The sequence below is a fragment of the Scyliorhinus torazame genome, chromosome 5, assembly GCF_047496885.1.
Source record: "Scyliorhinus torazame isolate Kashiwa2021f chromosome 5, sScyTor2.1, whole genome shotgun sequence".
Taxonomy (NCBI): domain Eukaryota; kingdom Metazoa; phylum Chordata; class Chondrichthyes; order Carcharhiniformes; family Scyliorhinidae; genus Scyliorhinus; species Scyliorhinus torazame.
Window position 1 is genome coordinate 143,513,920 of NC_092711.1, and position 14,031 is coordinate 143,527,950.

Consider the following 14,031-nt stretch of genomic DNA (forward strand, 5'->3'; position numbering starts at 1 on the left):
CCCTTCCTCTGTGTGTGGGGAAAGATTTAATCATTTATCTAACCTGCAGAGACACCAGAGAGTTCACACTGGAGAGAGGTCGTTCACCTGCTCCGAGTGTGGGAAGAGATTCCTTCACTTATGGAACCTTGCTGCACATCAACTTGTTCACAGTGATCAGAAACCTTTTAAATGTTCTGACTGTGAGAAGAGCTGTAAACTACATCTGATCTGCTGAAACACCAACACATTCACACTGGGGAGAGACCGTTCATCTGCTGTGTGTGTGGGGAGAGATTCACTTGGTCATCCCACATGCTGAGACATCAGAGGCTTCACGAGTGACTGCAGGGGTTGGATTCTGCTGTTATTGCTGCTGTTAATCACATCCAGGACTGAACCATGTTCATCTGACAGCTGGAGTTTGTTGCTGCTGATAATAATTCCTGTTACCGGTTGGAGTTTAATATTTTGATATTTGTCAAATGAATTAATGTTTCAGACACACACTTTGTTGGGTCCTTAATTTCTCCAGGATAAGAGGCAACTAATTTGTGTCCTGTTACAGATTGCTCCATTTTTGGAACTTTTCTCCTTTCTAACTCTAGATTATTTCTATTCTCATACCTTATTACTTCCTTGGGTTTGGGGGTGAGATCCACGCAGACACAAAATACTGTGTTTTCTGTATTGGACAATTACATTAAAATCTGGAACACGTGTAGATATGGATTGGTGTCTCCATATCATGTGTATAAAGTATTGATGTTCTCTAGTTATGCTCTTCCCCACATTCTCTCCATATCCTCTCTCACAAAACCTTCCATTATTTTAAAGGTTTCTATTAGGTTATCCCCTCCGCCTTCATTTCGAAGGAGAGAGGAGACCCAGCCTGTCAATCCCTTCCTGATATTTTATATGTACCTACACATTTCTGGTTTCACCATTATAAATCTTCTTTGCACCCTCTCCAGTGCCTCGGTATCATTTTATAATATGGTGACCAGAACAGCATGCAGTGATCGGTGAGATACTTGATCCAAGAGTCACAGATAACCCCAAAAATGGGACCAAGCTAATGTGCGATTTTACGCTGGTTTATTAAGAAACAACAGTTTAAAAATGATGCATAATGGACACACAAAACATCATACAGCCTGAGAATGATTTCCCAGTCCCAGAGGACAGACGGATGATGCAGAATGAGTACTGGTCTCCATTACTAGTGGCTGCAGTCTCCTCTGGATGGTTCACTGCTGTGAGCCAGTGTGGGTGTTGGTGAAGCCAGTATGGATCTTTTTAGAAATCTCTTCCTGTTTTAGCCTTTACACAGACAAATGGTTTGCGGATGGATCCTGAGATCCAATCATATCAGGATTAGAAATGTCAATTTAAGAGCCTGTGTTGGAGACCAGTCCTGGGCAGAAAGAACAGGTCTGTCCTGTGTTTGTCACCCAGCAAGCTGCTGTGGAAGATTTCGTCACAGGCGAGAAAGGCAGTGAGCTGTTCCTATAATATTCAATAAATGCTTCATATTTTATCATTTATTTCTTACAAATCTTCCTGTCTTTGTATATCAGAGACACAAATATTTGAAATCAGTTAGGAGGTAACTCCCATATCTCCCGTTCTCAAACACCCTGTTTTGAAAGTTAAGAAATGGGATAAAGCCAAAAGGCAAATTGTCACCGTGCTGTCAGTGGAAAGGGTTAACTTTGCTGTTTGTTTGCAAAGGGATTGGAGCAAACATTTCTAATTCTGCCCAATTGTGCTGACTTTAGGTGACTTTTCTTTTCAGATCAAAGATGAACCAAACACCATTTTAAACTTTGTTTTCCAATTCTTTTGGGAAGGGGGTTTCAGCTTTGCCCAATTGTAACTTTTTTTCCCCATTCTCCTTGAGGCACCTTTCCAAATCACAGGAATAAACCTGAAGAAAAATAAAGCAAGAACATTAGCTTTCACAGGTACTCTTCAACCTTCTTAAAGAGGGTGGAGCCTCCCACAGTTTGTGAGTTCTGAAACATTACTTCAAGATCCAAGGAATAAGCCTACAAATTGGCCAGGAGAAACAACAAACCTGAGGATTGGGAGCAGGTTAGAATTCAGCAAAGGAGGACCAAGAGATTGATTAAGAAGGGGAAATAGCGTACGAGGGTAAGCTTGTGTGGAACATAAAAAACTGTCTGCAAAAGTTTCTATAGATACGTGAAGAGAAAGAGATTGGTGAAGACAAATGACTGAGTAACTCAATACATACTTTGCTTCTGTTTTCTCAAAGGACGACACAAATAACATACCAGAAATGTTGGGGAATGAGAGGGGAGGAACTGAAGGAAATCAGAGTAGAGAAATGGTGTTGGGGAAATTGATGAGATTGAAGGTCGATAAATCTCCAGGGCCTGATAATCTATATACCAGACTACTTAAGGAAGTGACTCAAGGAAAAGTGGATATATTGGTTGCGATCTTCCAAGATTGTATAGACTCTGGAACAGTTCCTACAGATTAGAGGGTGGCTAATGTAACCCCACTATTTAAAAAGGGAGGTAGAAAGTAAACGCAATTATAGAACATAGAACATAACAGCGCAGTACAGACCCTTCGGCCCTCGATGTTGCGCCGACCTGTGCAACCACTCTAAAGCCCATCTACACTATTCCCTTATCGTCCATATGTCTATCCAATGACCATTTGAATGCCCTTAGTGTTGGCGAGTCCACTACTGTTGCAGGCAGGGCATTCCACGCCCTTACTACTCCCTGAGTAAAGAACCTACCTCTGACATCTGTCTTATATCTATCTCCCCTCAATTTAAAGCTATGTCCCCTCGTGCTGGACATCACCATCCGAGGAAGAAGGCTCTCACTGTCCACCCTATCCAATCCTCTGATCATCTTGTATGCCTCAATTAAGTCACCTCTTAACCTTCTTCTCTCAATGAAAACAGCCTCAAGTCCCTCAGCCTTTCCTCATAGGATCTCCCCTCCATACCAGGCAACATCCTGGTAAATCTCCTCTGCACCCTTTCCAATGCTTCCACATCCTTCCTATAATGCGGCGACCAGAATTGCACGCAATACTCCAAATGCGGCCGCACCAGAGTTTTGTACAGCTGCAACATGACCTCATGGCTCCGAAGCTCAATGCCTCTACCAATAAAAGCTGACACACCGTACGCCTTCTTAACAACCCTATCAACCTGGGTGGCAACTTTCAGGGATCTATGTACATGGATACCGAGATCTCTCTGCTCATTTACACTGCCAAGAATCTTACCATTAGCCCAGTACTCTGTCTTCCTGTTATTCCTTCCAAAATGAATCACCTCACACTTTTCTGCATTAAACTCCATTTGCCACCTCTCAGCCCAGCGCTGCAGCTTATCTATGTCCCTCTGTAACTTGTAACATCCATCCGCACTGTCCACAACTCCACCGACTTTAGTGTCATCTGCAAATTTACTCACCCATCCTTCTACGCCCTCCTCCAGGTCATTTATAAAAATGACAAACAGCAGTGGCCCCAAAACAGATCCTTGTGGTACACCACTAGTAACTGGACTCCAGTCTGAACATTTCCCATCAACCACCACCCTTTGTCTTCTTCCAGCTAGCCAATTTCTGATCCAAACTGCTAAATCACCCTGAATCCCATGCCTCCGTATTTTCTGCAGTAGCTTACCGTTGGGAACCTTATCAAACGCTTTACTGAAATCCATATACACCACATCAACTGCTTTACCCTCATCCACCTGTTTGGTCACCTTCTAAAAGAACTCAATAAGGTTTGTGAGGCACGACCTACCCTTCACAAAACCGTGTTGACTATCTCTCATCAAATTATTCCTTTCCAAATGATTATACATCCTATCTCTTATAATCGTTTCCAAGATTTTGCCCACAACAGAAGTAAGGCTCATTGGTCTATAGTTACCGGGGTTGAATCTACTCCCTTTCTTGAACAAGGGGACAACATTTGCTATCCTCCAGTCTTCTGGCACTATTCCTGTAGACAAAGATGACTTAAAGATCAAAGCAAAGACAAATATCGACCAATCAACGGGATAACGGCAGTGGGGAAAATTCTAAAGTCCATAATCAAAGGTTTTATAGTGGAGTACTTAGAAAACAGTGGCAGAATTGGACAGAGTCAACATGGATTTATGAAAGAACAAAGAAAAGTACAGCACAGGAACAGGCCCTTCGGTCCTCCAAGCCTGCGCCGACCATGCTGCCCGACTAAACTAAAATCTTCCACACTTCCCTGGTCCGTATCCCTCTATTCCCATCCTATTCATGTATTTGTCAAGATGCCCCTTAAACATCACTATCGTCCCTGCTTCGATCACCTCCTCCGGTAGCGAGGTCCAGGCACCCACTACTCTCTGTGAAAAAAACTTGCCTCGTAAATCTCCTCTAAACCTTGCCCCTCGCACCTTAAACCTATGCCCCCTAGTAATTGGCCCCTTCACTCTGACCATCCACTCTGTCTATGCAGATCTCTATCAGGTCGCCCCTGAACCTCCGTCCTTCCAGTGAGAACAAACCAAGTTTATTCAACCTCTCCTCATAGCTTACACCGTCCATGTCAGGCAACATCCTGGTAAATCTCTTCTTCACCCTCTCTAAAGCCTCCACATCCTTCTGGTAGTGTGGCGACCAGAATTGAACACTATACTCCAAGTGTGGCCTAACTAAGGTTCTATACAGCTGCAACATGACTTGCCAATTTTTACTCAATGCCCCGGCCAATGAAGGCAAGCATGCCGTATGCCTTCTTAACTACCTTCTCCACCTGTGTTGCCCCTTTCAGTGACCTGTGGACCTGTACACCTAGATCTCTCTGATTGTCAATACTCTCGAGGGTTCTACCATTCACTGTATATTCCCTACCTGTATTAGACCTTCCAAAATGCATTACCTCATATTTGTCCGGATTAAACTCCATCTGCCATCTCGCCGCCCAAGTCTCCAAACGATCTAAATCCTGTTGTCTCCTCTGACAGTCCTCATCGCTATCCGCAATTCCACCAACCTTTGTGCCATCTGCAAACTTACTAATCAGACCAGTTACATTTTCCTCCAAATCATTTATATATACTACAAACAGCAAAGGTCCCAGCACTGGTCCCTGCGGAACACCACGAGTCCACAGCCCTCCAATCAGAAAAGCACCCTTCCATTGCTCCTCTCTGCCTTCTATGACCTAGCCAGTTCTGTATCCATCTTGCCAGCTCACATCTGATCCCGTGTGACTTATCGCTTGTACCAGTCTACCATGAGGGACCTTGTCAAAGGCCTTACTGAAGTCCATATAGACAACATCTACTGCCCTACCTGCATCAACCAGCTTTGTGACCTCGAAAAACTCTATCGTTAGTGAGACACGACCTCCCTTCACAAAGCCGTGCTGCCTCTCGCTAATACATCCACTTGCTTCCAAATGGGAGTAGATCCTGTCTCAAAGAATTCTCTCCAGTAATTTCTCTACCACTGACGCAAGGCCCACTGGCCTGTAGTCCCCTGGATTATCCTTGCTATCCTTCTTAAACAAAGGAACAACATTGGCTATTCTCCAGTCCTCCGGGACATCACCTGAAGACAGTGAGGATCCAAAGATTTCTGTTAAGGCCTCAGCAATTTCCTCCCTTGCCTCCTTCAGTATTCTGGGATAGATCCCATCAGGTCCTGGGGACTTATCCACCTCTATATTTTTCAAGACGCCCAACTCCTCGTCTTTTTGGATCTCAATGTGACCCAGGTTATCTATACACCCTTCTCCAGACTCAACATCCACCAATTCCTTCTCTTTGGTGAATACTGATGCAAAGTATTCATTTAGTACCTTGCCCATTTCCTCTGGCTCCACACATAGATTCCCTTGCCAGTCTTTCAGTGGGCCAACCCTTTCCCTGGCTACCCTCTTGCTTTTTATGTGCATGTAAAAAGTATTGGGATTTTCCTTAACCCTATTTGCCAATGACGTTTCGTGACCCCTTTTTGCCCTCCTGACTCCTTGCTTAAGTACCTTCCTACTTTCCTTATATTCCACACAGGCTTCGTCTGTTCCCAGCCTTCTAGTCCTGACAAATGCCTCCTTTTTCTTTTTGATGAGACCTACGATATCTTTTGTTATCCAAGGTTCCCGAAATTTTCCTTCTTCCGCACAGGATCATGCCGGTCCTGAATTCCTTTTATAGAATTTACAGTGCAGAAGGAGGCCATTCGGCCCATCGAGTCAGCACCGGCTCTTGGAAAGAGCACCCTACCCAAGGTCAACTTCTCCACCCTATCCCCATAACCCAGTAACCCCATCCAACACTAAGGGCAATTTTGGGCACTAAGGGCAATATATCATGGCCAATTCATCTAACCTGCACATCTTTGGACTGTGGGCTGAAACCGGAGCAGCTGGAGGAATCCCACGCACACACGGGGAGGATGCGCAGACTGCGCACAGACAGTGACCCAAGCCTGAATTGAACCTGGGACCCTGGAGCTGTGAAGCAATTGTGCTATCCGCAATACTAACGCGCTGCCCCTTTCAACTGACATTTGAAAGCCTCCCACGTGTCAGATGTTGATTTACCCTCAAACATCCGCTCCCAATCTATGTTCTTCAGTTCCCGCCTCATATTGTTGTAATTAGCCTTCCCCCAATTTAGCACATTCAACCGAGGTCCACTCTTATCCTTGTCCACCAGCACTTTGTATATTTAGATCCCAGCCCTGATCCCCTTGTAGCCACGTCTCTGTGATGCCCACATCGTACCGGCCAATTTCATTATGCGCAACAAGCTCATTTACCTTGTTCCGTATCCTGCGATCATCAAAGTACAATACCCTCAGTCCTGCATTGACCACCTCCCTTCTCACACTTGTCACATTTTTGTTCTGCCTGAGGATGATGTTCTATTATTTTTGTTCTCCATTTCCCCTTCAGTTATGGCACCTTCTAGGCAAACGCTCTGGTTCCCACCCCCCTGCCATATTAGTTTAAATCCTCCCGAGTGACACAAGCAAACCTCCCAGCCAGGATATTGGTGCCCCTCGAGTTTAGATGCAACCCGTCCTTCTTGTACAGGTCGCACCTGCCTCGGAAGAGATCCCAGTGGTCCAGAAATCTGAAACCCTCCCTCCGACACCACTGGTTCAGCCATGTGTTTAGCTGCACTATCCTCCTATTTCTAGCCTCACTGGCACGTGGCACAGGGAGTAATCCTGAGATTACAACTCTAGAGGTCCTGCATCTTAGCTTACTGCCTAACTCCCTGAACTCCTTCTGCAGGACCTCATCCCTTTTCCTGCCTATGTCATTATGCCGATGTGTACTACAACCTCTGGCTGTTCACCCTCCCCCTTCAGGACGTCCTGTGTTCGTTCAGAGACATCCTTGACCCTGGTATCATGGAGGCAACATACCATCCTGGGAAAGGGAAATCATGCTTGATAAATCGATTGGAATTCTTCAAGGATGTAACTAGTAGAGTTGATTAGGGGAAGCCAGTGAATGTGGTTTATTTGGACTTTAAGAAGGCTTTCAACAAAGTTCCACATCAAAGATTAGTGTGTAAAGTTAATCCGCATGGGTTTGGGGATAGTGTATTGAGATAGATAGGAAACTGGTTGGCAGGCAGGAAATAAAGAGGAGGAATAAACAAGTGTTTTTCTGAATGGCAGTGACCAGTGGGGTACCACTAGGATCGGTACCAGCACCTCAGCTATTCACAATATATATTCATGATTTAGATGAGGGAATAAATGTAATACCTCAAAATTTGCAGATGACACAAAACTATGTGGTAGAGTGAGCTGTGAGGAGGATGCAGAGATGCTTCAGTGTTATTTGGACAAGCTGAGTGGAAAAATGCCTGGCAGATGGAGTATAATGTGGATAAATACAAGGTTATCCAGTCTGGTAGCAAAAACAGGACGGCAGATTATCTGAATAACTATAAATTAAGAGAGGGGAATGTGCAATGAGACTTGGGTGTCTTCGCACACCAGTCACTGAAGGTAAGCATGCAGGTACAGCAGGTGGTGAAGAAGAAAAATGGTATGCTGGCCTTATTAGCAGGAGGATTTGAGTACAGGAGCAGGGATGTCTTGTTGCAATTATACAGGGCCTTGGTGAGGCCACACCTGGGATATTGGCTGCAGTTTTGGTCTCCTTAACTGAGGAAGGGTGTTCTTGCTATAGAGGGAGTGCAGTGACGGTTTACCAGGCTGATGCCTCGGATGGCGAGACTGACGTATGAGGAGAAATTCAGCCAGTTAGGATTATGTTCGCTGGAGTTCAGAAGAATGAGAGGGATCTTATGGAAACCTATAAACTTCTAACAGGACTAGACAGGGTAAATGCGGGAAGGATTCCCGATGGTGAGGGAGTCCAGCACCATGCGTGATAGTCGAAGGATATGGGTAGACCACTTAGGACAGAGACGAGGAGAAATTTCTTCACCCAGAGAGTGGTCAGCCTGGGGAATTCACTACCACAGAAAGAGTTGAGGACAAAACATTGTCTGCTTTCAAGAAGCAGTTAGATACAGCTCTTCGGGCAAAAGGGATCAAAGGATGTGGAGGGAAAGCGGGGAACAGGTTACTGAGTTGGATGATCAGCCATGATCATAATGAATGACGGAGCAAGCTCGAAGGGCCGAATGGCCTCCTCCTGCTTCTATTTTCTATGTTTCTATGTGAGGCTGAAGTTTGTCTTGAGGGAATCAAACATTTTGGTGCCTTTTCCAATTGTACAATTAAATTGTGATTCACACTGAAAGGTTCACTTTCACTCAGTAATGATAACGTTTCACTTTTCTCAGCATAGACATTTTAGATTCAATACCAATTGTTCACTTCTCTTGTAGCTGGTGTGTGGAGATCATGTTCACTGCAGACCTGTCAGCAGAGAAACCACACTGTGCTTCTGGATACATTCAATCTGCAAGTAGATGGATCTTTTAGACATGACCCTAGTGAAGGTCCTCCCAGTGATGCTAAGGAGTGAGATGTCCCTGTAGTAGTTGGAATCTCCTCTGTCACTGCTGATTTTATATATTGTGATGATTTTGCATCACACGTATGGAATGGTTCCTGTCACCCATCAGAGACGTAGGAGGTCATGAAGGTGTGACAGCCAATGGAATTTCCGTGTGTAAGCAGATCAGTTGGAATTCCATCCTTGCCGGGTGCCTTTCTGCTTGCTCAGCAATCAATGGCCTTTTCCAGCTCAACTGGTGAGGGTTCCTTGTCCAACTCAACCATGGAAGCTGCAATAGAGACAATCTGGGAGATGTCCAGCTCACAGTCGTGATCAACCCAGCAGGACATCTGTTTACTTCTGTTGGTAAGAACTTCACCAGCTGCCAAGATCAGCCGGGCAACTTTGGTGATGGTCGGACAAAGATCCCTCTTGATCCCATCAGACATAGATTTCCATTGTCACAGGCAGCTTGGAATTATTGACAGAGGCTGATCCAATGTTTATTTGCATAGGATCTCCCTGATATTTACACAACTGTCTTGGCTACTTTCAAGTAATGCAGTGTTCTAGCTGTTGGGTTTATGTTGGACATCAGGTCGACTTTGCTTTTTGCTTCAATGACAAGACATCATCTCGGCTGAGTGAGTCTGAACCAGTCTTTGTTGTGGGTTCCACCTTTACCAAATGTTGCTGCTGCTGTGTCAGAAATGATTCAACTCAGCGACTTCCAAACTTCATCAGTATCAATGTTGATGTTCAGGTTTTTATGTACGTTTTTACAGTACCTGTATAATATTTCACTGTTTGTTTCGCTTCCTTCACAATTTAATATCATAATGGACAGAACACTGAAGAAGTCAGTAAGCATTGTCAGCAAGGATTAATCTGCACTTTCTAATTGGAGATGTTAATCAGTGGAACCTTTTAGGCCTGATTTGCATCAAAGATCAAGTTAGGATTGAAGTACAAGTTCATGATTTTACCCTAAATGTGTTTCTGTTGAGAGTTCTTGAATTAAGGAGAAATATCACAGGGGGGATTTTAAAAAGGAACATTGCAGCCCCAAAAATCAGTGACATTTTCAGAATATTAAACTGCAGCCAGTTATAGAGATTGTTAACATCAGCAGAATCAAACCAGATATTGTCAGACTATCAATCCTGGATGTGATTAGCAGCAGCAAAACAGCAGATTCCAATCCCTGGTCATTTGTGAACTCGCTGGTGTCTCAGCAGGTGTTGTGACTGAGTGAATCCCGCTCCACACAAGGAGCAGGAGAACCGTCTGCCCCCGGTGTGATCCCACTGATGTGTCAGCAATTGGGATGCCCAAGGAAATCCCATCCCACACACGGAGCAGGTGAACGGCTTCTCCCCAGTGTGAGTGTGTTGGTGCTCACTGAGGTCAGTTGACTGATTGAAACTCTCTCCACAGGTGATGCACCTGAATGGTTCCTCGTTTGTGTGCATTTGGTGGTGTGTCTGGAGGGTGAATACCTGAGTGAATCCCTTCCCACACACAAAGCAAATGAATGGTTTCTGACCCGTGTGAATTCGCTGGTGTTCAGTGAGGATGGATAAAGACTTGAATTTCTCTTCACAGGTTGTGCAGCTGAATGGTTTCTTCTCAGCGTGAACTCGCTGGTGTAAGCGAAGGGCAGATGACTGAGTGAACCTCCTCTCACACACAGAACAGCTGAACGGCCTTTCCCCAGTGTGAACGCGTCGATGGAATTCCAGCCGGGGGGAAGAATTGAATCCTTCACCACACTCCTCACATTTCCACGGTTTCTCCATGGTGCCAGTTTCCTCATATCCCTCCAGTTTGGACAGTCAGTTGAAGCTTTGTCCACACACACAGAACACCTGTACGGTTTCTCCCTGCTGCGAATCGTGTGATTTTTTTTTCAGGATATTTCACTGGTTAAAGCTCTTTGTACAGTCAATGTACTGGAACACTCTCATTCCAGTGTGTGTCCTGATGCTTTTCCAGTCACAATGATGTCTGAAATGGTGTCACACAGGTAGAACACACAAACATTTCTCCTTCCAAATTCAATGACTAATGATATTCTGGCTGTGGCGACTCAGTGACTCTGTCAGATCATGCTGTGATGTTCAGTTTGAGCTTCCTGTCTGTAAATCCACCCATTCTAGTGCCCTGGAAAAGAAGTTTACAAAACGTTATACAGAGAGAAATCCTGAACATACAATTCTATTTTCTATACAACATATTTTCCTCATTTGTACCTGCAAAACAGTAAATCCTACTCCCATACACTCTCTTGCTCACTGTGCTGAATGCAAATCCCAGGGTGACTAATAGTCCCATATTTTACAGAAATGTATTTGAGTTCACTGTCCCAGTCTGCATGCTGCCTGGATGCTGGCTGTACTATAAATTGGATCTTTGTCACTGCACAAAACCATGTTCCTTACCGCTTCTATGTTCCAACAGCTCTGGCAAACACCACCCTTAATTTTCACCATGAGAGTTGGTCAGCCCGTCAAACCCAGCACAGCACCTTCACACTTATTTTCCTTGCAGTTTACCTCCTGCCTCCACTCTGGCTGGGTTCAGTTCTCAAGCCTCTTCGCAAAGTGAGAATAAAATCAATTAATCACTCATTTTCTGTCCTGGTCACTGGGACCCTGATGCCCCGTCCACTTGGGCAGACAAGAAGTAAACAAGCCCCGGGAACTGCAAACTCGGGACCTGCAGGTTCCTATTGGGGGTTTGGGGCCTCCAGCGGGTGTTTGTGAATCCTCCCCGCCCACCTCCCAGCGTTTCCTTCCTTCCCAGAGATCAGAATCCTCATTGATTTGAGTCCAAAGTGTCAGCTCTTATTTACTGTCCCCCTCCTCTGGTATGAACCATCCTCCAGTCGCTGAAGTAGGAGGGTTAACCTGGGCCTGTTCCCGGCAGCTGCAAACCAGGGAGCTGACAATGATTCTGAAGGGTTTGCGGATCCCGAGGCCAACACTAGAATTGCGCATGCTCCAAACTCCGTTCGCGCGCCTGTGCACTGGTGTCCAACTATAGCAGCCGCATTGCGCATGCTCTGCATCACAATGCCAGGTTGATTGACAGCAGCTCTAGACCAATACGAAGAGGGGACGGACCTGGCTGCCTGAACGGGAGCGGCTGATCCACCAACCAATCAGAGTGAATGAGGGGCGGGCCTGAGCCTGGATCTTCCTCATTGGTTGAAACTCTGCATCATTTTGAAAGCTAATTTGTCTCAAGCTCCAGGAGAAAACTGCACCTTTCTGTTTGTGGCTTTAAACAGATGAGACCCTGTGGGTGTGGAGCAAATATTTCAACGTTTGTTCATCAAATGTAGAAAGTTGAAACTATGTCCACACAATTCAGGGGCTGACTTCAAAATAGAACTGGGCACACAGGGAATGTCTACAGTAACAGAATATGCTGGACAATCTCAGCAGGTCCGACAGCATCTGTGGAGAGTAAAGGGAGCAAATGTTTTGTGTCTGGATGACTCTTTGTCAAAGCCATCCATACTCGAAACATTAGCTCCCTTTCTCTCCCCAGATGCTGTCAGACCTGCTGAAATACTTGAGTTTTTACTGCTTTTGTTTCAGATTCCAGCATCTGTCGTAATTTGCTTTTATCTGAATGTCGACAGTACCTTGTTTTGGGGTCACTGCGTATCATTTTCCCCCCACTTACCATTCCCTGTTTAAATGTGAAGAAAGAGCTTTTCAAGAATGAGACACAGTAACTGACACCCTGTTCAAAATGAAACTAAAGTCACTGTCTGTCTTTACCAAGGATATAGAGGCTACCCTGGCCATGGAGGCAGATTAAGAAACTTTGTTGCCAGAGCGGCACGGTAGCACAGTGATTAGCACTGTTACTCCATAGCGCCAGGGTCCCGGGTTTGATTCTCGGCTTGGGTCCCTGCCTGTGCAGGGTCTGCATGTTCTCCCTGTGTCTCCGTGGGTTTCCTCCAGGTGCTCCGGTTTCCTTCCACAAGTCCCGGAGGACATGCTTGCTAGGTTAATTGGACATTCTGAATTCTCCCTCCGTGTACCTGAACAGGCGCGAAGTGTGGCGACGAGGGGATTTTCACAGTAACTTCAATGCAATGTTAATATAAGCCTACTTGTGACAATAATAAAAATTATTATTTTTAATTGATCAGGAGGAAGTGTTAAAGTGAGAATGTAAATTACAGTGGAGCTGGCAATAATTTCCCAGTCTTTGCTGGAGGTGCCAGAGGACTGGAGAATTACAAATCTTATGCATTTGTTCAATAAGGATAGCCCCAGCAATTGCAGATCAGTTAGTTTAACATCATTGGTGGGCAAGCTTATAGAATCAATTATTCCAAATAGAATTTTAAAACATGGAAAATTATGGACTGATTTGCAAGAACCAGTATCAATCCACCTACCCTGCACATCTTTGGGTTCTGGGGGTGAGACCCACATAGACATGGGGAGAATGTGCAAACTCCGCATGGACAGTGACCCAGGGCCAGGATCAAATCCGTGTCCTTGGTGCTGTGAGGCAGCAGTGCTAACCACTGCGCCGCCGTGCCGCCCAACTGACAGATTTCTGAATGTCAATAACACAAAGGGATATGGGAATAGTGTGGGGGGAAAGGCAATGAAGTGGATGATCAGCCATGATCGTATTGAATGGTGGAGCAGGCTCAATGGGCTGAATGGCCAACTCCTGCTCCTATGTTACAATGATACAAAGATAGGTAGGAAATTAAATTGTGAAGAAGACATAAGGAGGTTACAAAAATATATGTTAAATGAGTGGTATAAAATTTCCCAAATGGAGTGCAATGTAGGAAAAGTTATTACTTGAAGATTTGTATTCATTGCAGAGCTCGGAGATTCGGAGGGATCTGGGTGTCCAAGAGCATGAATCACAAAAGGTGAGTATACAGGTACAGCAAGTAATTAGGAAAGCTAATAGAATGTCATTGTTTATTGTGAGGGGAATGGAATACAAAAGTAGGGAGGTTATCTTATGAGGAATGAATGGACAGGCTGGGCTTGTGTCCGATGGAGTTTAGGTGACTTGATTGAA

The 14,031-nt window shown here is 45.0% G+C and overlaps 1 long non-coding RNA gene across 1 annotated transcript; it reads right to left on the reverse strand.

Annotated features, from left to right (window-relative positions):
* Nucleotides 1–1,060: 1,060 nt before the first annotated feature.
* On the reverse strand, nt 1,061–11,548 carry LOC140419951 (uncharacterized). Its single transcript, XR_011946107.1, has 2 exons — nt 11,403–11,548; nt 1,061–11,124 (listed from the first exon to the last, which is right to left on the reverse strand). It is a non-coding gene; the product is annotated as an uncharacterized lncRNA (long non-coding RNA).
* Nucleotides 11,549–14,031: the final 2,483 nt, after the last annotated feature.